Here is a 25,304-nt window from a genome sequence, read left to right as displayed (position 1 = left end):
TGCAAAGTATCAATGAAGGAAGATCCCCACAAAACCATGTAAAGATAAGCAAAGTGAAGACCCCATGCACAATTTCAATGGTGAAGAAGAACAAGTTACTTACCAACTGTAACGTTCTTTCGATTGGATGTTCCTCCCAAGTATTCCTCATTTTATGATATTCGTATCCTGCCAGCTTCGCTGCTTCGGAAAACATTTTCTCGGCAGAGGGCGCTGTGCACGAGGTTGTGGCGTCGATATCCCTCGACGGGCTCCGTACCGTGTCGACGTCACCATCATTATAAGTAGCTTGTGCCGGACCCGTTGGCTTCAGTGCTGTTTTCTCAAGGAAATATTCAAGGAACACCCAGGCGTGCCCCATGACTGATAGAACCTTTGTGAGAGGAGTGTGTAATTTACGTAAACTGTACTGCAGGGTAGGATGGGAGGGGCGATGAGGAATACGTGGGAGGAACATCCAGTCGAAAGAACGTTACAGCTGGTAAGTAACTTGTTCTTCGAATGGATTGTGTCCTCCCACCTATTCCCCATCTTATGATAGACTCTCATAGCAGTGGCAATTTTGGAGGTAGGAGTAGAAATTATTTTTCTCATGGACGGAATCAAGTACCACCTTGGCAAATAAACCTTTATTGGAAGAAGAGGCATCTGAGCAATAATGCTTGATGAAGGTATGCATTGATGCCCATGTTGCAGCTGAACAAATATCTGCTGCAGGGACTCCCCTCTTCAGAGCTGCAGAAGTAGCCATTCCCCTAGTAGAATGGGCTCGAAGCCCACCCGGTGGGTCCTTTCCTGCCAATCTGTAGCACTCAATTTAGCCAGAACGATCTAGTGGGGTATAGTCTGTTTTGTCACTGCTAATCCCAATTTATGGCCTGTATAACCTACAAAAAGTTGGTCATCTTGATGCAATTTTGACATTCTTGAAATGTAAAAACAGTCTAGGCAGTCTCTCATCTTCTTTGCCCAAATGAGGAGGAGGGTAGAATGTTGGTAATATGATTTTTTGCGACAAGTGGAAGTCAGAAACTACTTTTGGTAAGAAAGAGGGTTTAACCTTAAGAACAACTTTGTCCTTTTAAAAAGTAGTATATGGAGGTTTACATGAGAGAGCCTGTAGTTCACTAACCCTGTGGGCTGATATTAAGGCCACAAGAAGGACAGTTTTTAATGTTAGAAGCCTCAAGGGACAGGAGTGCAGAGGCTCAAAAGGTATACAAGTTAGAAACTTAAGTACCAGATTTAAATCCCAAGTTGGGACATGAAAGGGGACTGGAGGGTACACATTAGGAAGTAGGAAACCTCTTCCGATGAGCGTTTAAAAATGGACAGCGCAGATAGATATCCTTTAATTGTCCCAATCTGGAGCCCCAAATTGGCTAGATGCAATAGGAAAGATAGCACCATTGGGGTGGCACATTGAAAAGGGTCCACATCCATATCTTTGCACCAGTTACTGAACTTGTTCCAACAACACCGGTACAAAGATTTCGTTGCTGGCCTTCTGGCCGAAAGCAAAATCTCCATTACGTCATCCGGAAGATCCCAATCCTTGTATCTCAACCTTTCAGAAACCATGAGTGAAGGTTGAGTGTTTTGACCTCTGGATGGAGAACCCGACCTTCCTCTTGCGAGAGAAGATCCTCTCTTTGCAGAAGATGTATTGGAGGGCAGATGGACATGTCCAGAATGTCTGGGTGACACGTCGTCCTGGTCCAATCCGGGGCAATTAGGATCATGGTTTTCCTGAACTTTGGGGGTGTGGCCAAGAGGGCCATGTAGGAGGACGTGTTCTCGAGGAGCACCTGCGATCCTACAATGATGCTGCTGAATAGTGCATCACTATATGCCTACTAACGCTGAAAATCCATATGTAGGCGTATGAATGGGGGGGCCGTGCCTGCTGAATCTTGTGAACATAGAAGTGGAGCCATGACAGAGAAATTAATGAAATGAAAATACGAGGGCCAGACAGACAGAGGAGGCAAAATGGCCGACTGAGAGACAAAGGAATCAGCTGGCCGCGAAATGGCGAGACGGTTGTGGTGGACTGGAAATGAAATTGTGCACCGCAATGAGCAGAGCCCCCTGTGATAACATGCGGGCCCGGAAGAATCCGAACGCCTGAGGCGCATGTGATGCAGACGTTTGGGGAGCCCGGTACCTGAGCGAGAGTTTCTCGGACACACAGTAGTGGAGGCTCGCAGGCTTCTGGGACAGCTGAGAGCCGCGGCGCCAGCACCCGCTAGCACAGGCCGGATGGTGGTGGGGGCTGCCACGGAGCGGGTTCATAACTGCGGAGCCGGCGAAGAGACCGATAGATACACTGTCTCGGATGGGCGCGTAGCCCAAGGAAATGGCAACATATGACGAGGCTCATGCTCGGAAGCTGCGGAACAGCAGTTAAAGTGGCTGGCAGTGTGTGCAATGAAGAATCGCCAGGGAGCGGGATCATAACTACGAAGCTGGCAGATACAATGTCTCAGATGGGCACGCAGCCCAAGGAAATGTCAATGTATAACGAGGCCCATGCCCGAAGGCCGCGAAACAGCAGCTGATTGACTGGTAGGGTGTGCAAATAAAGATCGGGAAGAAGGAGCTGCCAGCTGGGACCTGGGGACTCCGGACGATCGTGCCACGGCAGCGCTAGCAGTAAGTGCGGGGAGGAAGCCAACGAGGTGTGCTCCGTTGGGGTATAGGCTGCAACGAGGAGGCTCTATTGCATAGGAGTCACAAGATACATGAGCTGCAGCCCCGGGGCTGGCGAGGGACGCTCCGGCTCCTCAAATAGCTGATGCAGACGCTCGGTGGCGACCCCCATGTGATAAGCGAAATGCCTGGGCTAGGCCACTAGCACAAAAGTAACGGTAGTGTGCATATAATCCGGATAGCACACAACACCATATCAGAACATTTCCAAGCACAACCAATGCACCCCCAGGGGCGGAAACGCTTGCGGTTGAGCGCAGGGCCACCTCTGACAACCTGGCACTGCCCAGCGGTAGTGAAGTAAGAAGGGAGCAGACCTACAGGACACTGTGAGCCGCCCAGGAATGATTGAGGGGGGGCTGGAGGAGTCGTTGCGGTGTCGGTGTCCCCAGGACTGGGTGGCACTGATGACATCGGGCCTAGGTGTGCGCCCCCCACTTGGAACAAAGAGATGTGCACGGGCTGGACGGCAGGCCCAAAGAATGGTGGAATCAGGATGCGGTTGGAAGCGACAAAACCCAAGGATGGAGCCCAATAATTGACACTGGGGCCTTCAGTAGTGGTAGCCATTCGCCAATGACCTGGATAAGAATCATAGGGCGTCCCTGTGGAGACCTGGAGGAAGAGAGGAGGGGGCTCATAAGATGACTGTCACGACTCGCTCCCTTCGCTCCCGTTCCCACCATTTGGGGGCATGATTTGGGGTTTATTCCCTACTGGACTTTTCCTCCGAACTTTATGCTACAGTGCTGTGATGATTTGGGAGCGCTAAATCCCTATTTTCCCAGCTACTTCCCTTCCGGATCCATTCCAGGTTTTTGGCAGCCAGCATGCTTCTTTAACCAAATGACTATGCTTCCCAGAATGCCTGGCCCACTGCTCCACCTCCACCCTTGCAACACAAGGTTGGGTGGAGGATAGGTAACAGCTGTGGCGGCAGGTGCAGAAATCAGCACACCCGAGGCGTGTGCTCGTTAAGCAGCTTTAAAAGCCTCAGTCTTACTTCAGTCCAGCGCTGGTCATCGATCGCAGTGTTCCTGTTTTTGACTAGTCCCTGGTTCCTGGTTCCTTGCCTTTGTACCTACTTCCTTGTTCCTGTTTTCTTGTTTCCTCCGCCCTGAATTTCGGATTCATGCGCTATTGATTTCTGCTCCCTTGATTTCCCTTTTTTGTCTTCCTCTGTTTGCAGGCAGCAATTCTCAGTGCTTTCCCCTTTTAGATGCAGCCCAGTTTGTCTGTGTTCTATATTTCTTTGACTCTGTCCTTTGCTGCTGTTACCCATTTGCCTTAGCCTTCCTCTTAGTTTAGTTTCCTGTCTTTTCCATGGAGGGGTAGGGAGAAGTTTGCATAGGTTATTTCGTTTTTTCCCTGCTCCTGATCCTTACTTTCTAGAGGATCCATTCCATGTTTTCCACTGCACTTCTACATTTATTTTCCCTTTGATTATTAGGTGTGGTGTGCGGTAGTAGCTAGCTCCTGTGTGAATGCTTATGTTTTCCTCACTATTTTGTAAACACTATTCCCACTTAGGTATTTAGTTTTCCTTCCATTGCTGTTCTAGCCTTTCGGGGTCCCAGTTTCTTCAACAGGATTCGTGGGCTAGCTGACATTCAAGAGGTTTATCTCGTCCTCGTGAGTACAGTTCTTAAGTTCCCTTATGTAATACCATCAAGAGTGTTAGTACACAGATCCTGTCATTGCTTGCCCTCCACGTGGGTTTAGCGCTGTCAGTACCTGTAACAGCAATTGGGGGTAAGGCGCTTGCCGACTTTCCTCGCGGTCAGGTGCTTACCCCACATCCCTTTTAATATATTGGTTTTGATGTCACACTCTATTTGCACTCCTGGGTTCTAGCATACCTGAGTCATAGTTCCTGGGTGCACATTTCCCTTGCCATATTCGCTGCCTTTGTACTCGCCTGACTAATCCTGACAGTATGCCCAGCCCAAAATTCCCATTGAATATGGCAAGTTTAAGAAAGAAAGGCAGCAAGGCCTCTAACAAGTTTGTACAGAAAGCTTCCCCTACATTTACCTGTGACAATCAAATCACTAGTCCTGACTCCAATGAACTCCTTGTCACGAATGGGCATTTACGTGCAAAGTATTTTTCCCATAGGATGGCACATCCTACATGGCCTGATCCTAGTTCTATCTTTGGTTTTGATCCCGATTCTATGTCAGCACAAGCCTTAGCCACAGAAAACAACACACTGTTAGACTTATTATACGAGAGTACCTCTGTTGTTGAACCCCATGATTCCAGTTGTGCTTCACCTCAGATAGAACAGTTTCATGATACCAACATAAAGAATGGAGGGGTTTCTTGCATAACTTCTGTTTTCTACCCTCAGTCTAACGCATACTCCGTTGCACAGGTACATACTGTAGTCCCTAATGCCAAGAGGTCTAATGTCAATAGTTTGTTTAAGGGAAACACAGACCAAGTTGGAAAAATAAACTATAAATCACAGAACCTGCAAGCAGTAGAGGACAATGTACAATCGATGCACATCCAGATTGCTAGTGCAGGATCCAGCCCTGATGCCACTATGCTTCCCCCTGTGCCTACTGATAGTGATGTACAGTTAATGCAGGGCATGCTAAGAGCTAAACTTGAGGAGTTAAGACAAGAACTCATTTCTGCACAAGAGGAAAATAAAACCTTACACTCTTTACTGAATACACCTCAGACTTTATCTGTTGATGTGGAGGAAGTGAACACTGTTCAGCCCCTGAGTGCAGAGACTTTGGTAAACCATGATATTTGTCGATATGTTAGATCTATTGGGAGTGAAGGTCTTTCGTCTAGCACAGCGCTTAAGCTAGGCACAGGTTCTAACAATTGTTCTGCTGTTTATCAGGGATTGCAGTTAGCTGAAGAGTTACAAGCCACTCCTTTACCAAAAATACCCTGTGTAGCAGTTTGTCATAATTCTGAGCTAGCACACATACAAGCTTCTGATTTCCAAACACAATCCACAATGGTGGCATACACAGATTCAGTCACTACCGTAGGCTTAGGCCCTGCTCTTGATACAGCTGCTGAGACTGAAGTAGATGTTAAAGCTGATGTGGAAAACAATGTTACCTCTGGGTTCACTCTTCCTTCTGCCACTTCTGATCAATACGAACAGTCAGAGACAGTACAGATTTCATGTTCTGATGGACTCATTCCACAGTATACTGAACCAAAGAACCGTCAGGCGGTTCCTGAACTGTTGATTGGTAATCTGCCTCTTTCAGAAGCTAAAACAGAGGAATGGACAATAGACGAAATCCTGATTAACAGAGACTTTACTATGGTGATTCCACTGATTGATTTTGACTTCTACAAAGAAAAAGACTCTGAGTCACCCACTAAAGAAAGGGACTGCAAGGGTACAGCTCAGTCTTTGGTTACTGGTGCCAAGGAGTCTACTGCCCTAAAGGTGCCCTTCATTCCTGAGCCACCGATGGGTCTGTCAACTTCTGAGACTTCTGTCTGTCCTCCTACAACCATTGACTCTTCTATGATTCAATCCACAGCCCTGCAGTCATCTTTGGCACACCTGTCTTCAACCAATGAACCGCTACCATGTCTGCCATTTACTCAAGAGCCAGTCCCAAAGACCTGGACATGTTTGTATCCAGCAACCGAGATTGCTTCAGCTTGCATGCCTTCAGCCTCAAGGTTTCCCCTGACCTGCCTGTCTTCAGCTACAGTGACTCATCCTGCAGATCATCCTTCAGCTTTAGAGCCTCCGGTAGTCCATCAAAAGAGCATGTCTTCAGTCCCGGAGTATACTGAGTATTTGCCTTCAGTTCATGAGACGCCTGTATCCTGCATAGCCTCGCTGCCAATATCAGAGGTATACCTGTCTGCACCATCAGATTCTGCTGTATTTTCTTCTGCTCCAGCGATTCCTCCTGAATCCCAACCATTTACAGTCGATGAACGTCTAGCCTGCCTTTCTTTTGCTTCAGGAGGAGCACCAGAATGCCTGCCTTTTCCACAAGACGATTCTCCCAACTGCTTCACTTTAGCATCAGAGCCTCCTAAAGATGCAGCATTAGAGTTTGAGACTTTTGCCAGCTCCCGCTTCAGAGTCATCAAGCTGGACCAAGTGGTGAGTCAGAACCACTCACTTGGGTGTGCACAAGGGGTGGTGCAGACCGGCGTATTACCTACAGGACTTGTGCAACAGAATTCCGCCAAGAAGCACCAGTCGGGTGCCAGTAGCCAAAGGAAGGGAATGACTGCTGCAGTTCAAGATGTGTCTGTTATTGCTCCTTCTGCAAGTCTGCCTGAAATACCAAGTACTGCGTCTATCACTCCTATCAGGATGCCAAACATCCCTGCTGTGGTATCCCACGTGAAACAAAGTGGCTACACGACTGTCACCAGGAGTACTAGCCTTGTACAACCCATTGGACTTTCAGGTCTCCAAGGCGTAGAACATGTGCAGTCAAACCTTAGTCACTTTCAACCACAAGCCTTTTCCCAGATGGATGACAGAAGGAAATCTGAACCTCTACCTCAGCCACCACCTTCTCTAATGGCTGAGCATAAACCTTTCCTGAAGCCAGCATTTTCCTCACCTCCCGCATGTCCACTCTCGGCAGAAAGGCTAACAGAGCTTCTACCATTGCCTAAGGCATGTTGCACCAGCCTGCCTCTCTCCTCAAAGACTTATAAGGGTCCACTCCCAGTGACTGAGCTTCCTGGACCTTCCAACTCTGCTTCTGGTCCTGCAAGTCCTTCATGCCTTTCTTCGAACCATGAGTCTCTTCCTCACCAGAAGCCACCGTTTCCATCAGTACCACCTCCAAAGACAAAGCACTCCTATCATGGAAGTCCATCTGCCTTTGCCCACAGGCCACCATTTCCATCAGTGCCACCTCCAAAGAAAAAGCACTCCCATCATGGAAAGAAGATGTCTCGTGCGGGTGGCGGGCACCCGAAGCCGGCCGTAGGAGGGGGTATACTGTCACGACTCGCTCCCTTCGCTCCCGTTCCCACCATTTGGGGGCATGATTTGGGGTTTATTCCCTACTGGACTTTTCCTCCGAACTTTATGCTACAGTGCTGTGATGATTTGGGAGCGCTAAATCCCTATTTTCCCAGCTACTTCCCTTCCGGATCCATTCCAGGTTTTTGGCAGCCAGCATGCTTCTTTAACCAAATGACTATGCTTCCCAGAATGCCTGGCCCACTGCTCCACCTCCACCCTTGCAACACAAGGTTGGGTGGAGGATAGGTAACAGCTGTGGCGGCAGGTGCAGAAATCAGCACACCCGAGGCGTGTGCTCGTTAAGCAGCTTTAAGAGCCTCAGTCTTACTTCAGTCCAGCGCTGGTCATCGATCGCAGTGTTCCTGTTTTTGATTAGTCCCTGGTTCCTGGTTCCTTGCCTTTGTACCTACTTCCTTGTTCCTGTTTTCTTGTTTCCTCCGCCCTGAATTTCGGATTCATGCGCTATTGATTTCTGCTCCCTTGATTTCCCTTTTTTGTCTTCCTCTGTTTGCAGGCAGCAATTCTCAGTGCTTTCCCCTTTTAGATGCAGCCCAGTTTGTCTGTGTTCTATATTTCTTTGACTCTGTCCTTTGCTGCTGTTACCCATTTGCCTTAGCCTTCCTCTTAGTTTAGTTTCCTGTCTTTTCCATGGAGGGGTAGGGAGAAGTTTGCATAGGTTATTTCGTTTTTTCCCTGCTCCTGATCCTTACTTTCTAGAGGATCCATTCCATGTTTTCCACTGCACTTCTACATTTATTTTCCCTTTGATTATTAGGTGTGGTGTGCGGTAGTAGCTAGCTCCTGTGTGAATGCTTATGTTTTCCTCACTATTTTGTAAACACTATTCCCACTTAGGTATTTAGTTTTCCTTCCATTGCTGTTCTAGCCTTTCGGGGTCCCAGTTTCTTCAACAGGATTCGTGGGCTAGCTGACATTCAAGAGGTTTATCTCGTCCTCGTGAGTACAGTTCTTAAGTTCCCTTATGTAATACCATCAAGAGTGTTAGTACACAGATCCTGTCATTGCTTGCCCTCCACGTGGGTTTAGCGCTGTCAGTACCTGTAACAGCAATTGGGGGTAAGGCGCTTGCCGACTTTCCTCGCGGTCAGGTGCTTACCCCACATCCCTTTTAATATATTGGTTTTGATGTCACACTCTATTTGCACTCCTGGGTTCTAGCATACCTGAGTCATAGTTCCTGGGTGCACATTTCCCTTGCCATATTCGCTGCCTTTGTACTCGCCTGACTAATCCTGACAATGACGTTGGAGAACACAATCTATTGCGGCTAATAAGAGCTGGGCTCGGAACACCTCAGAGGAGGCCGCTGGAATTGCAGACCACGGTGAAGCTGACCTACTAACCACAGCTGGAGCGCCATGTCCAACAAACCTCCAAGAATTAAAGGGAAGCAGCCTACGCTGGACGAATACTCCAGGATGCCGCCCGGGCCGGAAGGGGCCAAGAGCAAGGAAAAGCCCCTTGCGAGCAGCATGGCCGTCGCGGGCACGAACCAAGATTTCCTAGCGGCAATTGCAGACTTGAAGTTGGCATGGGAGGCCAAGCTGGAATCGGCTGTAACTGAACTAAAAACAGCACTGGACCGGAAGGTCGGAGAGGTGCAGGAAGAGGTGAACCTTCTTCGACAGGATGTAAGGTCACTCGCGGAGTGCACTGAGAACCTCGAGAAAGAAGTGAGCCCGAACACGGCAGATTGTGCTTCACATAAGTCGGAACAACACGCACTGGTGCAGCGGGTGGGCAATTTGGAGAATAGAGCGGAGGAAGCGGAAGGGCGGGCCCAGAGAAATAACATCCGCATTGTGGGATTGCCGGAGGGAGCAGAAGGCCACAACCCCACTGAGTTTGTCGAATCCATGTTGTTGCAGGAGATACCTGGAGGAGCCCTGTCCAAGGGGTTCGCGTTGGAAAGGGCGCATAGGGCTCTGATGAGGAAGCCACCACCGGGTATTCCATCCAGGCCAGTGATCGCCAAGATCCTTAACTACCGAGATCGAGAAAGGATACTAGAGCACTTCCGCAAAGGTGGAACAATTCAAAGAGTAGCGGCACAGATAAAGGCCTACCTGGACTATACTTTGATGGTGCAGCAGAGTCGAATGAACTTTGGGGCGGTCAAGAGGAGATTGAGAGCAGCCGGCCATAAGTACATGTTGCTTTACCCTGCGAAATTGAAAGTCTTTCACAAAAACAAAACCTTTTTTTTTTAAACTCCGGAGGATGCTATGGGATGGCTCGATACGCAAGGCTGCCCCCAGGAGCCGAACATCCAGACAAGAGGAGGAGATGGAGGAGATAGGTAATGCACGGTGGGGGCACCTGACGGAGGTGCGGCTTGGGACTATGGGACTTGATTATAGTCATTGATGTGGCCCACTGGCTGGTAGAACTGGACTGGAATAGAAAGCGAAACACGAGCACTGTGACTATTGCCTCATTAAGGAGCCTTGCAGAGCTGGTCTTTACATCCCCATTTAGGAATTAGTTAGGTCTCCAATAGTGTGGTGACGCCCTGCTGGGGTCTTGACCTGGGATTCCAGGGTAGGTCCAAACACGGGGGAGCCTGAGATCCAGGGATGGAGCTGGGCATTTTTTGGGGTAGGGTTGGGAGTGGGGAAGGAAAGGGTTGTGTGCAGTGGTGTGTTGTAGTTGAGGGATGAGGGGGAGGGGAGGGAGGTGGGATGTTTGGTGCGTACATAATTATGAGGAGTTCAAGTTCAAACATGAGCCTACATGGAAGAGCCAAAGGGTTGTATCTGCATTGCGTGAATGGGAGGGATCGGCTGGAAGTAAGGGAGGAGAGTATTAACGAGCTATGGGAGATCTCAAGATAATAACGTGGAATGTCATGGGACTTAAGTTATATGAAGAGGAATAGGGTCATGCTGTATTTGAGAAGGCAAAAGATAGATATTGCACTGTTACAAGAGATGCATCTGACGCGGGAGAAGTTGGAGCTATTTGTGAAAAAATGGAAAGGGATTGTGGTGTGTTCGTCATACTCTGCCTACGCTTGGGGAGTGCTTGTCTGGGTGACGCCGCACATCCCGTTTCAGCTATTACAGGAAGTGGCAGAAACTGATGGGAGGATGGTTATATTGAGAGGGCTAGTGGAGAATAAAGAGGTATGCATCGTAAATACGTATGCCCCTAATCAAAACACGGCAGCATACTTCAGAACTCTGTGCACCAACCTTAGTATGTGTGTGGGCAGTGTGGTTATTTGGGGCGGGGAATTCAACTGTGTAATGAACCCCAAGGTAGACAGATCTGATGGCAGGATTGATAGGCCCGCCCCAGCGGCTAAAGAATTGCAGGTGCTACTAGATGATTTTGGCTTGGCAGACGTGTGGAGAACAAAACATCCTAATGGAAAGCAGCATTCGCACTACTCAGCCCCGCTGCAGCTACACACGAGATTGGATTATATCTTTGCCACGCCGGACGTAATGACAGAGATTACTCAAACAGAATATAAAGCGAGGGTCCTCCCAGATCACTTGCCCCTGGTCCTTGGGTGGCAATACTGCCCCCGAGGGCGCAGATTCCGACATGGCGCCTCCGAGCAGAGGCACTCAAAGATCCGGTCTTTAGAGAGGATATAAGAGATGAGATCACTAACTATTTCGAAGTGAATACTGGTAGTGTTGACTCGGTGGGTACACTATGGGAAGCCTTTAAGGTGGTGATGCGGGGGATTGCCATAGCTAAGTCGAAGGGCCTGCAGGGCAGGGTCCTGGCTGACCTACAAAGAGCAGAAGATGAACTAGAAAGAGCATTAGAAAATGGCAGTGTGGATGCGGAGCTAGTACCCAAACTACAGCAGCAGTGTGTGGAACACTGGGAAAGACTCTGCAACCTCAATTATAAAAAGTATGTAGAGAGACAGCATGCGGGAGGGGATAAAACGGGTAGGCTCTTAGCGTGGCTGTATAAGAGCAAAACCCCTAGGCCCCCGATCAGGACAATAACTAGAGAAGATGGTGAGGTAGTAGAGACCCAAGAAGGAGTCAACAAGGAATTTGCGGATTATTACAGGGTGCTATACGGGGACAAGGAGGGGGGCAGTCTAGAGGAGATAACCGAGACACTAGAAGATATAGGACTTCCCAAGATAAGTGAGGAGGAAAGAGAAGAGCGTGATGCACCAATTACCTTGGAGGAGTTGGAGGAGGTCGTGAGACAGTTGCCTACCAATAAGACCCCAGGAGCAGATGGGTTCCCTAGTGAATTTTATAAAGTATATAGAGAAGAAGTGCTCCCCCCAATGCTAGAAATGCTTAACAAAGCGTTTGAGATGGGAAGGTTGCCGGAGTCACTCAGAGAAGCGATCATAATACCGCTTCCTAAACCCAACAAACCAGGGCATAGCTATGGCTCCTACAGGCCTTTGCCGATGCTGAACCAGGACAGCAAGATATTGATGGCTGTCCTGGCAAACAGATTACGAAGAGTAATTAGCAAATTAATCCACCCAGACCAAACGGGCTATGTCCCGAATAGGAATATAACTCACAACCATAGGCGACTCCACCGGGTGGTCGAATGGGCGGGTAGGAATGAAGGCGAAATGGCGATTGTGTCCTTAGACGCAGTAAAAGCTTTCAATTCGGTTAAGTGGCCATGGCTGTTGGCAGCCCTGGGAGGATATGGAGTGGGGCCAGGTTACATCAGGTGGGCGGACATACAGTGAGCAGCTAGCCAGCGTTCGATCGGGATCAGTGATATCCGAGAGATGGCAACTTAGTAGAGGCACCAGGCAGGGGTGCCCCTGGTCCCCGATCCTTTACATTCTAGCTCTGGAGCCCCTAGCAATATACCTCAGGCAACAATATGATACGATAGGTATTGAGGTAGGGGGGGAACGGCACCTAATATCCTTATATGCGGATGATTTGTTATTATACTTGAAATACCCAGAAGAAAATCTTCAATATATTCTGGAATTGATGGAGAGGTATGCGAGGTTGTCCGGCATAGCGGTGAATCCTCAAAAATCTAGCATATTCCTGCTAGGTAACTATAAGGGGATCCCTGTGGAAAAGTCATTGGTGTTAGATACCTTGGGTGGTTGGTTCCTTCCGTTACCTTGGAATAGACCTGTATCACACGGCAGAAGAGGAACATAAGCACAACACTGAGATAGCTATTGAGAAAATCCAGAAAGGCATGAAGTTTTGGGAGAAGTTACCCCTAGCAATGATGGGATGGGGGCAATGCTCAAGATGTTGGTCCTACCTAGGCTCCTACATTATTTTAGTAATATCCCACATATGATACCCAAGAAGTTTTTTGCTAAAGTGAATAGTATGTGTAGGGACTTCCTAAGGCATGGTACCCGCAATAGAGTGGCGCTATGGAAGTTGCAGAACTTCTATGAAAAGGGGGGTATTAAACTGCTTAATTTTGAGGTTTATTATGTAGCAAGTCAACTACAATATGTGGCCAAGTGGCTCTCCGACGAAGCGACCCCTGAACTTAGGTTGTTTGGGCAGGACTGTACCCCATTTTACTTAAGGGAAATGATGTGGTTGCCTGAGTCAGAAATGAAGGAGCGCCGTGGGATGATGATGCTTGGGTGGAAAATGTGGCGTCGAGCATGTCGGATGATGGAGGACCCATTCCCATGCTCCCCGCAGGTACCGCTGGTGGCTTTAGCAGGAGGAGATAAGCAGTTGAGGGTGATTATCAGAACCTACTGGGAATCGGTGAGGCTGGTAACGTTCGGGGACATCTGGCAAGTGGGGACCATTAGGGATTTTAAAGAACTGGGGGAGGAGGTGGGATTACATACGGGCCAATATGTTACATACCATAGGATGGTTCAGAAAATTCGGAAAACGTGGCCTGAAACAGTATTGACAGAGGAACCAGATGCTATTATGGGGGTAATATATGGTATATCAGAGGGAGGGCATGAGATTTCTAGATTGTATGAGATGGTGATGACTAAGGTTGAGAAGGAATTGACACATTTGAGACTGGATTGGGAAGCGGAGGTGGGGGCCCCAATGGAAGAGGGGATGTGGGAACGCCCTGGGATATCACAAGAAGGTGTCAAGAAATGCCAGACTAAAATAAATACAGCTGTATATAACGCATAGAGCATACATGACCCCTCTGAGGATATCCAAGTTCGGAGGCGCTGGGCGACAGGCGTGTCCTAAGGGCGGCATGGAAAACGCTGACATGACACACATGTTTTGCTCATGCCCAGTAATCGAGTGTTTCTGGGGTGAAGTGGCACAAAAATTAGCAGAGAAGGGGGTCACGCTTGTCATAGACACGGTCTGGGCTTGCTTTCTGGGAGGGTTCCCCAGATCACGGAAACTTAAACATGTTGGGAAATTGAAAGATCCGGCATACGTGCTAGCAAAACTGAGGATTGCCATGGGATGGAAGAAGTGCCACAAGCCACGGGTTGAGGTATGGTGGAAGGAGTTGCAGAAATGGGCGGAGGCTGAAACGATGGTATGGCAGGAGGCGAACAGCATGAGTGGGGAGGAAGAAGTGGGTACCCTGATGGCATGGACATTATTAATAGCAGAACTGTTTGGATCTATTTCGGACCCAACGGAATCCGAGGGTAGCGAGACCCTGCCACATGTAGCAGATACTGAATGCGAAGTACAAATAGGCTCATAATGGAGGGTGGGATTAGGGGAGCAGTGGCAAAATGAAAAAACAAAATGGTGTTTAATGGAACTGTTGTAAATTGTACTGCGTGTTGGGTTTGTTTGTATTGTTGTTTGGTTTGAATAAAATAAAATCTTTTTTTTTTTTAAATGGTTTTCCTGAACTTTCTTAACCTCCTGATTACTTGAGGAATCACGGGGACTTGAGGAAAGCGTAGAGAAGTCAGGTCAGGTGGCACAGGGAGTAGAGCGAGTAGAGAGGAGTGGGAACTTCAAACCCACCACAAACGTGTCTCCTAGAGCTCCTCTTGGGGAAAAATTCCTTGAACAGAACTGTTCGCACTTCCGGTTAACCGAGGTCGTGAACAGATCCACCTGAGGGGTTCCCCAAAGGGCGAAGATCCCCAGAAGGACTTCCTGAGCTAACTCCCACTCGTGGGAGACTGTGCTCTGCCTGCTCAGATTGTCTGCCGCCGTGTTCTGCTCTCCAGCTAGGTGAACTGCCGATAGAGAGATTCCCTCTCGTATTGCCCAGAATCAGAGCTGCATTGCCTCTCTGCACAGTGGTAGTGATCCTACGCCTCTTCTCTTGTTGAGGTAGTGTGTTGCCACTGTGTTGTCCGTCATTTTCAAGACATTCATTCCCTGTACAGAGGGCAGGAAGGCCTTCAGCGCTAGTCTGATTGCCCTCAGCTCCAACAGGTTGATGTGTAGTTTGGACTCTGATGGAGACCAACGACTGCTGATTGTCAGATTGTTGGTGTGGGCTCCTGCCCATCAGTGAGGCATCCGTCACTACTGTTATCACTGGCCATGGTTGCCAAAAAGATTCTCCCTTGAAGATATTGTCGTTGCAAGCCCACGATAGTCAATCCTGAGCAACTGCGCTAGGGACCTGCAGAAGATCCAACATACTCCCCGAGAACTGGGACCACTGAGTTCTGAGGGCCCATTGAAGAGTTCTCATCCTCAGTCGAGCCTGTGGCACCAGAAAAATGCAGGATTCCATGAGGCGGAGCAACCTCAGAAAATCGAAAGCCGGTAGATGGTGGGCATTCTGGAACTTTGTTACCATCTGCAGTATGTGGAGAGCTCTCACCTCGGGAGGCGAGGCTTTGCCTGAGGAAGTATCCAAGACTCCTCCGATAAGTATGAGCTCTAGGGATGGTATCATGTGAGACTTCTTGAAATTGAGGGAGAAGCCCAGTTAGTAAAGGAAGTGACAGGTGATCGACAGATGTTCCTGAGCTTGTTCGGGAGAATGCGCTCTGATCAACCAATCGTCCAGGTAGGGGTAGACGTGAATCCCCCTTCTCCTGAGACTTTCTGCCACAACCGCCATCAGTTTGGTGAAAATTCTCGGGGCACAGGTCAGCCCGAATGGTAGAACTCGAAACTGATAGTGAGAACCGCCAACCGCGAACCTCAAGGACTTTCTGTGCTTGGGATGGATTGGCACATGAAAATAAGCATCCTGAAGGTCCAATGATACCAACCAGTCTTGGAGTTGGAGAGCCTGAAGGATCTGAGAAAGGGTTACTATCTTGAACTTGTCCTTGCTGCGGAACTTGTTCAAGTTTCTTAAAATACTCCGGCCTTCTTTGGAATGAGAAAGTAAGGGGAGTACTAACCCTTGTTCCTCTCCGCTACTGGTACATGTTCTATTGCACCTTTCTGTAGCAGGGTTCAAATTTACTGCAACAGGAGCGTATCTGGAATTTTGACAGAGTTGGTTCCTGGTGGATGGTCCTGAGGCCTTTTTAGGAAGGGAAGGCAGTACCCTTGAGCTACTGTCTCAAGTGCCCAAGCATCTGAAGTAATGCCCCGCCATTCTTTAAGATGCTGAGAGATTCTGCCTCCCACCGGGGTTTTGTGTGATAAGGCCTCAGAGTGATTTGGAGGCAGCTGCAGGAGCAGCTGAGGGCAAAGATGCCGTACCGGAGGCTGGTTTTGCAATTTTTCCTCGTCCACCACGAGTGACATTTCTCTTGTCTCTTTGAATGGCCTGCCCTCTTCCTCTACCAAAAGAGGAGTAGTACTAAAAAGAACGACCTCTCCAGGAAGATGAGCCCAAATAAGGTTTCTGAGTCTGTCGCATGGAGGCGCTAAGAGATTTAGCCGCCGCTTTTGAGGTCTGTAGTTTTTCTAAGCTTTCATCAGCTTTACTACCAAACGGCTTCAAGCCATCAAAAGGTATGTTGAGTAGCCTGGCCTGCACGTTTGGTGCAAACCCCGACTTCCTCAACCACGCAAATGTGCGTAACACTGTGCTTGCAGCCATGGATCTGCTGATACTATCAGCAGTATCCAGTTCAGACTGGAGACATTCCCCCATTGTCTCCTTTCCGTCTTTGGCAATATTCAGGAAGCCTCCCCTTTCCTCGCCTTCCGGAATATGTTCAGCCCCCTCCCGAAATGCAGTTCCACAGGGTATGGGTGAACCTGGCCAGGGTACAGGTGACATTAGTTGACTTGAGAACCATGCTAACCGAGGTAAAGACCTTACGGGCCCAAGCATCCACCTTCTTATCCTCTCTATCCGGGAGGATAGATGGATAGGCTGTTTTTTTGTCTTGAAGAATTTGCAACCTGAATAACAAGACTTTCTGGAGTGGGATGCCTACTTAAAAGACCAGGGTCAGAACTAGAAGTTCTATGCTTCTTTGGAAAATTACTGTTGACTGCAGCAATTGTATCAGGAATTTCCCAGTTTTTTTCACCCTGTTCTCTGAAGTGCCCTATGGAAGGGGAGAACTGGGTCCTTCTGGGGGCCCTGGTCAAGTATATCAGTCATATCATCCTGATCAAATGTGGGTGAGGCTCTACCCCAGCCCATGTATTCAACAGCCCTATTCATTAGACTCCTGTACCCTGAATCTGCATGTTCTGCAGGGTCAGGTTTTGTAAACTCTAGCTCAGGTGACGTATCAATGCCACTAGCAGAGTGAAAGGTGTCACACAGGTCTCTCATTTTTGATACTGGATCGATTATTTCTTCTGGGACCTCTCTGGTAGTATATTGTACTACAAAAGGAGAAACTTCTTCTTCAGAGACACTTTCTTCAAATATAGAAGACATAGGGCCTCATTCCGAGTCCGGCGCTAACCAATGGCGGTAGTAGCGCCTTGGTCGGCACCGGACCCGTACCGGCACCGCCCTGGTGGAATGGGAAATTACCACCCTATTCCGAGTTGACCAGGGCGGTAATTTCCCATTCCCCAGGGCTCTTCCCCATTCCCAAATGAGCCCCCATAGGACTCAATGGGAATGGGGAAATTGCAAATAACAGTGATTGTACTTTACGGTCACCGTTATTGGCTAAAAAGCCCCTTTGCACCCTCGTCCCTAACGCCTGCTAAAAGCAGGCGTTAGGGACGAGGGCGCAAAGGGAACTCGGAATGTGGCGGTAAGGGATTACCGGCACCGGTCTCGTTAACGGTGACCGGTATCCCTTACAGCCATACTCGGAATGAGGCCCATAGACTTAAAGAAGTCTGACTTAGGTAAAGTAGTAAATCTCCTTGCCTGTACTTGAGTTTGGGTCGAAGGAATCAAAGGAATCTTCAATGGTATCGAAGGAGTCTTCGAAGACACTGATGACTTCTTTGACAAAGGTGTCTAAAACGCCTTTGGCTTCGATGTCGAAGCCGTCGGCACCGATGGCATCGATGAAGTCGTCGAGGGCTTCAACGATGTTTTTTAGTCAGTGTCGAGGAAACACTCGATTCTCAATGAATCTTCGACGATTTGACGTTGACTCGAGACTTTCGAGGTTCGCCTTTACTACTGGATTTTTCCACAGTAGGTCCTGACTTCCCTGTGTCATCCAACGGAGCGACCGGGGTCTGGCTCTTTTGAGGCTTCTTTGAGGGGGTTGAGGCCGCATTCTCAAAGACTTTCATTATCTTCCTTCTAAATTCATCCCATTTTCTGGGGGGATGCTACTTAGTCGGGCATCGTACCAATTTGGTAGATGTATCAGAGGAAGAGGAGGGAGATTTATGTCGCCTCATAACCTTCTTTGACGAGGAAGATGAAGAGCGGCTCAATACACTGCGTGATCAAAACCTCTTGGAATGTTTACAGCGATCCGATTGTTTTGAATCGCTCGATTTCCTATGTTTTTTTGATGAGGCCTTCGAGGAGGCCTTGGAAGCTTCCCGCCCCACCGCCAGTTTACCTTTCCTCTCACGAAGGGCCTTCTCTGTCATCGACTGACAGGAGCCACAGTCGCTGGTTCGATGGTCTGAACCTAGGCACTGAAGACAAACGCAGTGAGGATCTGTAATTGACATCTTCGATCCGCAGTCGATACATTTTTTGAACCCCATCTTGGGAGTAGAAGGGGTGGAAGAAGGCGACATTTTCTGAAGAAAATTTCAAAGCGCGCCGTTCTTGAGAGCAAAGCAATCGGAAAAACTGAACTGAAGCCAATGGGCGCGACACAAGCTACTTATACTGATGGTGACGTCGACATGGTACGGAGCCCGTCGAGGGACATCGACGCCACAACCTCGTGCACAGCGCCCTCTTCGAGAATTATTTTCTGAATCAGCGAAGCTGGCAGGCATACAAATATTATAAGATGAGGAATACGTAGGATGAGACAGGAAATGTTGGTCACACCCATTAATGAAATGCCCTTAATTATAGGGACAAATTGCCCGAGAAGACTGTTGCCCCTCATTGATGGGGTATTGTGATCCTTAGCCAAAAAACATTGAAACCTAAGAAAATAATGACCCAAAGCAACAGTGTAAAAGAACAGAAAGTGCAGAATGGCTGTGTGCCTAGTGTCACGGTCATTCTCATGTGTCAGGATGAAATGAGAGGAGAAAAAGAGAAGCAGTCTTTGGAGATTTATTTGAAACCTAAGAAAAAGTGACCAACAGAAATAAATGAACACACGTTGCGTTCTTATCTAAATGAAGATAAATGCAAACCAAATATTACTCCAGTGTCATATCAGTAAAAACGCATTTCAACAATTGCAGAAATAAACATGGGAGAAGGGCAACCATGGATCCCTATCCATTTTGGCGCTTTAGCATGAAAGGAGTTTCATTAATGAAAAGGTACTCAGGCAAATACTTGACAGAGAGGAAATCCCAAAGTTTAAAATAAAAAACCAACACATCTTTGGCCTAGATGACCCTGAATTGGGACAAAAAATATGGGAAGGTGCATGCTAAAGATTATAATTGGCTCTAAAAGCATTCATCACGCCTCATTACAAGTTTTCCGGCACCCGTGAATGGGCAATTACCGGGTCATTATGGCCCAGCCAGACCAGGTAATAGCCCATTCGCGGGTGCCAGAATTAAATGCTTCCCATTCCCATTGAGCCCCAAAGGGTTCAATGGGAATGGGGAGGTCGGATGCACCGGCACCATTCAGAATGGTGCCAGTGCATCCGACATGTTCTGTTCGCGGGTGCCGTTCCGTCCGCCAGGTTGGACCTGGCAGGAGAAAAGGCACCCGCGAACAGAACTCATAGTTTGCCGGTCCATAGTTACCAGACCGGCAAACTTGTAATGAGGCCCAATGTGTGGATCGTGAGCGGAACATAAAACAAATTCTATTTGGGAAATGACATCATGCACAGAATGTGTATGGTGTTAGACTTTCTAAATCAAAAGGTCTGGTCCAGGTTGGATGGAGCAGCACCCGAATTTGAAGACAAGAGACAAGCTCATCATTGTGCCCAAATGATGCCATATGCAATTGAACTTCAAGTGAAAAAGGATGTTAGCATTCCCGCGCTTACCAGACAATTTACAGTAGCATTACAATACAGGAAAGGACAACAGATGAAAGATTCTGATGCATTTGTGTGCCTAAATGAATCCATAAAGCAGCAAGGATTGGAAATCAATTCCTGATGAACAATAAAGAGTGTCAAGACATACATTTGGAAGAAAATACAGCATTAGGAATGGCAGTGTAAGAATCTTACTACACTGCTCATTTCAGTAACCCAGTGATCGGGAAAATTCCTGAAAGCTATATGACTGCACACAGTAAATTATCAGAATCATTGGATTCTAAGTTCAGTTTGTGTACCCCTATGAGCCAAGTGAAATGATATGCTGTCATCAGGAGTATTGTGTCCTATTTTAATTAAGAGAATCTAAAAGAGAAAAGCAGCATTTTGAAGTGGAGGTCGATTTCCGAAATATTTGAGGGTAGCGACTCTCCAAAGACACACTGCCACACGGTTATAGGAAAGTACAGAGGTTCCCCCTTTGGAGGATTTCCCAGAGTTTTCTAAAATGGTAGAGCAGCAGATCCAAGCTGCAGATGCTTGCACAAATGAAGAAAAAAAGATCAATTGGGGAAAATATTTATGGAGTTCAAACAGGTTTTTGCCAAATATACCTATCACTGTGGGCTGATCGATTTGCATGTTGCCACACTACCAGAAGGACATAGTAGGAAGACAGTATTTGTGCGGCAATATAGGGTGCCCCTGGCCTATCTGAAGTCACTGGCTGAAATAATCGAAAATGTAAAATCTAGAGGAATCATTAGGCCTATTCATAGTACATCAACTATTCCCATATTAGGTGTGCTAAAACCCAATGGCCCTTGTGTGCAGATTTACGAGAATTAAACAAAAAGGTACCTGTTTCAAGGTGGCCCCTTCCATTTACTGATTAGGGCTTTGCACAGGTTCAAAGGTATTTACCACCTTGGATCTTACAGCTGGATATTGGTGTGTGCAACTAGCTGAAGATATTCAGAAAGTATTTGCATTTTCATTTGACAAATCACAATATGCATGGTGCCGGACCCCTTTTGGGTATGTCAATAGTGGGGGTGAGTTTGGGATATTCCTTAGCAAGGATGATGTGCTAAAGCCATTTCAATGAGATGAGACATGTACTCAGTCAATTACAGATGGCTAGGGCAAAATAATCTTTACAGAAGGCGCAATGGTGCAGAAAAAGAGTAAACTTCCTAGGCCATGAAGTAACCAAAGATAGATTAAACCCACAAAAGAAAAAAGGTGTAAGCGATTCAAAAACTAAAAGATCCCACTAATTTGAAGAGTTTAAAATGTCTATTGCAAATGACAAGTTACAACAGAAAGTTTATTGAAAATTATGCAGAGATTACCCAACCTTTGATGAGATTACTGAAGCAGAGTGTACCCTACAAATGGGAAAATGAGCAAAGTGAGGCATTGGCCATGTTAAAAGGCTGTCTAATGAAAGCGCCATGTTTGGCATATCCAATAGAAAACCAGGACTTCTTTGTAGAAATAGGATTTATGGATCAATTTATGTCAGCAGTGTTGTATCAAAAACATGATGCAAATAACAAAACCATTGCATATGCTAGCAAGGCATTGTCACAGGTAGGGACCAAATTTAGTGAATGTGAAAAAGCACTTCTGACCACAGTCTGGGCATTACAGGATTTCTGACACATAATTCAAGGGGAGCGGGTGATTGTTGAAACAAGTCACCAGTCTTTACAATTTTTGCAAAGTAAAAGGATCAGATCTGGGAATTTTGCCCAGTCAAGAATCACTTCATGGACATTAGCACTTCAGAGATTTCCCGAAGAAGTGAGATATGAACAGAATAATAAGAGTCCAGTTGCTCAAGGGCTAGCAGAATCGCATGATTGTGCAGCTGTCTGTGCGCCTGATGACACAAAGCTAAGGACAATTTTAAATGAATTTGAGCAATCCCCACACAAGGCTTTCAATGAAGAAACATGTAAAGATTTACCAACTGTTTATGTAGATGGATGTGCACACCATGTAGAAAATGATGCTGAAAAAGAACAGGTGGCAGGAATAGGAAATGTGTGGTTTAAATGCGATGGCATTCCAAGAGTAAGCATGAGGATAGGCCCCAAAAGCAGTCAAGTTACAGAATTGGCAGCCATTTATAAGGAAATATCTACAGCAGTAGAAAATAGACTTAAAGAATGAGTTTTAGTCCCTGATTCTGTTATGCACGAAATAGTTTTGTGGACTATTTACCCGACTGGAAGGTGAGAGGTATGCTCACATAAAACTAGAAACCACTTAAACATGGCAAGATAATTCAAGCTATAGACAAACTCGTTTCAGAAAATGACCTGATCATCTATTGGAGGAAAATACATGGTCATTTGAAAACACCAGGTGAGGATAAAGAAGGAAATGACAAGGCATTTCAATTAACTCAAATTCGAGCTGTAATGGGGAGTTATTTTCTATTGAACACATTCTTGGTGAAATACAGGTGGATGCGATTACACTCCAAAACATAAATGCTCCAAAACTCTGAAAACAGTTGAACAGTCTGTGGCACAGTGGAGTTTTGATACTCCTATCAAGACTTGATTAAAGCACAACAGGAGGATCTTATTTTAGGCCCATTTTATAACCCTCTGCTAAATGCAGAACAAAATCCTCTGACTGAAGAGGACTGCAAAGTGAAAAGGGAATTGAGGGTGTTATTAAAAAACAAAAAGACAATTAGTTTACAGGATGGACTGATTATTAGAGAATCTGTGATAGGCCAAATCCAATGGGTAGTGCCTTTGTCATTTCTGGGATTAATGTTACATCATGCCCACAATGCCATAACTGCAGGCCACAGATGTTCTCAGAAAACTTTGGACATTTTAAAACATTATGACTATTGGCCACACATCTCCCAGGCTGTTGAACTCTACATCAGAGGTTGTTTAGTGTGTGCACGGTTTCAGCCTGCATCCCCGGCTCACAGAGCACCATTAATGAAAAGGGGTTTGACACTGCCATGGTTCCGATCTACAAGTCAATTCTGTAGGGCCTGTGCGAAGATTGGCAAGGGGAAACAGGTACATGTTGACGGTCATTTGTTTCATGTCTAAATGGGTGGAGTACCTTCCAGCCCCAGACTGCAGCAAGCAAATGGCGGCTACTTTACTTGTGAATCTCTCAGAATATGCTTGAATTTCCCTTTCACCCGCCTCCTCCTCCTCCTCACCTGAATGTTCGTTTTCCGATGATTCGTCAGAAGGAATGTCTCTTCTCTCTCTCCAAGCTGTAGCAGGCTTTTTATTGGAGAGGCCACCCTGTCTGATGCAATTTCTCGGCAGTGGGGACCTCCAGGGAGACCACCCCACAGGCAGGGAAAAGCTTTGCTGAAAAACCCTGTTGATGTAGAACGATGTTGGTAGAATCCAGAGGTTTTAACTGGATTCGGTGACCTAGAAAAGTGGTGATCTTCTTTGTGGAGGACTGCAAGGACCAGCATGCACCGGTGAGATCTTTATCCCGTAAGGTGTAGAAGAGTAAGGTGATCCAAAATAGAGTAGGGAGCTCCGACAGAAAGACGAAGCGAAGAAGGTTCCAGGCACGTCTGAGGGTCTGGAGCGGAACTGCCTTTGCTGCAAGGAATGACCGCGGGAAGCGCGGTAAGTGGATCGGAAACCCGAGAGGTAAAGTGAAACCCAACGGGAAAGGATACGTTCCGAGGAGCGGAACGTAGGGGAGGAAGGGCAGGAGAGGAGGGCAATGAAGGAAAAGAGCACAAGAGTAAGCAGAGTAGAACTTGACAGCGTGTAAACCCGAAAGCAATGAGGGTTGCAATGCGCCGTCGAAAGCTGCCGACGCACATAAATACACGTCACTACCAGGAAGTGGAAACACTAGAATGCTGCATTCGCTTCTGCCATGAGACAATACGGCTCAACCCTTCCTCCATTGATTCCACAACTTCCATGGTCGGCGGATCATGACAGTATGGCCCCTCTTTAAAGACACCCCTCCCGGTTTTCCTGGATTACGCCTATGGAATTGATGTAGGAGTCGAGGTGCCTTGAGGTTTCTTGCAGGCTCCCAGGATCTCTCAGACCAGGGAAATCCCTTCCAAAGGATGAGGTATTGGAGCACCCCGTTTCTGTACCTTGAGTCTAGTATGCGTGATACTTCGTACTCCTTATCTGGTTCAGTACAAGGAAGTGTCCTTTTGATCTGTCTGTTGTAGGGGTCTGGTCTATATTCCTTCAAAAGGGAGGTATGGAATACAGGATGTATTCTTCTTAGCGACTGTGGTAGAGACAACTTGAATGCCACTGGGTTTATGCGCTGATCAATGGAAAAAGGCCCAATGTATCTTGGAGCAAACTTCCCAGGGTGTACCCATCTGGGTAGGTACTTAGTCGATAACCAAACCTTTGTCCCGGCTTGCCACTCCGGATTCGGTCTTCTTTTCTTGTCAGCCCACTTCTTGTACTCTTGACGACTGGAAAGTAGGATTTCCTGGGCTTTCTTGTGACTGTCTTTTAAGGTGTTTAACACCTGATCGATTGTAGGTTGACTAGTGGGCTGAATAGCGGAAAAAGGTAGATGTTTAGGATTGTATCCATAAGTACATCGGAAAGGACTCATTCCAATCGCGGAGTGTGTTGTATTATTGTAGGTGAATTCTGCGATTGGCAAGAGACTGTTCCAATCATCTTGGGCTTGGTTGCAGAAACACCTGAGGTACTGTTCGAGAGTTGCGTTAAGGCGTTCGGTCTGTCCGTTAACCTCCGGGTGAAATCCGGATGACATAGCCCGTTGTATTTGCAATTGTTTACAAAGTGAAGACCAGAACTTTGAAGTGAACTGAGATCCTCTTTCGGACACAACTGTGAGTGGTAGACCATGGAGACGTACGATATCCTTTAGAAACGCCTCTGCAGTAACTGAAGCAGTGGGGGTACCGGTCAGAGAGGAAAAGTGTGCCAGCTTGCTGAAGGAATCCACCACTACCATAATAGCAGTGTGACCTTGGGAGTTAGGCAGTTCTACTATAAAATCCATTGACAAGTGTTGCCAAGGCCCGACTGGAGGAGTATCTTGCTGTAGGAGCCCCAGTGGTTTCGCTGTGCTATATTTACTCCGGGCACATGTAGGGCAGGAGGATACATAGTCCTTTGTATCTTTGGTCATTGTTGGCCACCAAAAGTG

The 25,304-nt window shown here is 47.3% G+C and overlaps 1 protein-coding gene across 3 annotated transcripts in view; it reads right to left on the bottom strand.

The window, feature by feature from the left end:
* Positions 1-25,304, bottom strand: part of AKAP7 (A-kinase anchoring protein 7) — a 1,276,362-nt gene that overhangs the window by 725,723 nt on the left and 525,335 nt on the right. The window lies entirely within an intron of this gene.

This window comes from Ambystoma mexicanum, chromosome 4q (genome assembly GCF_040938575.1).
Source record: "Ambystoma mexicanum isolate Mex_15411 chromosome 4q, UKY_AmexF1_1, whole genome shotgun sequence".
Classification (NCBI taxonomy): domain Eukaryota; kingdom Metazoa; phylum Chordata; class Amphibia; order Caudata; family Ambystomatidae; genus Ambystoma; species Ambystoma mexicanum.
This window is presented reverse-complemented; position numbering and strand designations above follow the sequence as displayed.